Below are 888 nucleotides of genomic sequence, written 5' to 3' on the forward strand. Positions count from 1 at the left end.
AGAGTACCTACTTATTTATGAGCCCTAAAAATGCTCATGACCTTTGACACAGTCAAAGGTGACTTCTAGGAATCTAGTCTAAGGAACCTATTAGATAAACAAATTAAAATGTGAAAAGAGCCTATACTTTCAACAACAGAAGATTAGATTGTGGTACCTCCATACATAAGAATAGTACATTGCTGCTAAAAATCACATTTAATCTCATGATATGTGGAGATGGTCAAAATATAGTTAATCAAACAAGTGGTATACAAATCAATTGGATCCCATGCATATGTGTGCAGGTGGCTATGTGTCCAAAACATTCTGAAATATCTTCACACTTTATTAACACATTTTATCCAATGAGCGTGTATTTTTTTTATTAATTTTTTATTTTGCCATGCCAGGAGGCTTGTGGGATCTTAGTTCCCCAGCCAGGAATTGAACCCAGGGTCATGGCAGTGAAAGTGCCAAGTCCTAACCACTAGACTGCCAGGGAATTCCCTGTATTGTTTAACAAGGAAAGAAAAGTTAAATGCATTTTGGGTTGGTTCTAGCATATTCGAAAATTTAAGAGAAATTCCAGGAACCCAGAAAAGACAAGACTAGGAGATGAGAATCCATATATAAAGTTTCCCTCCTCTAGTGACATGATCATCAGAGATTATGGAAGGAACCTTGGCATTGACTCCTTGGTGATCGCAACTTCTTTGCAGCCAGGAATGTAAAATGCAGAGGCCATCCCAATACTACCCTTTCATATAGCAACCTTCTTACCTTCTTCTCACTTCTCCCTTCTGCACTCTCACGCCTTTTCCACCATGTTGGAGAGGAGGATACAGCCCTTTCCCCACCCATCGAGAAGAGGTGAGGCCTGTGACCAGACTGGGACTAGCAGGATGA

At 40.0% G+C, this 888-nt stretch overlaps 1 non-coding gene across 1 annotated transcript; it reads right to left on the reverse strand.

Moving 5' to 3' along the window:
• Positions 1-411: 411 nt before the first annotated feature.
• TRNAE-UUC lies at positions 412-484 on the reverse strand. Its single transcript has one exon. It is a non-coding gene; the product is annotated as a tRNA-Glu (tRNA).
• Positions 485-888: the final 404 nt, after the last annotated feature.

This window comes from Cervus elaphus, chromosome X (assembly GCF_910594005.1).
Source record: "Cervus elaphus chromosome X, mCerEla1.1, whole genome shotgun sequence".
Lineage (NCBI taxonomy): Eukaryota > Metazoa > Chordata > Mammalia > Artiodactyla > Cervidae > Cervus > Cervus elaphus.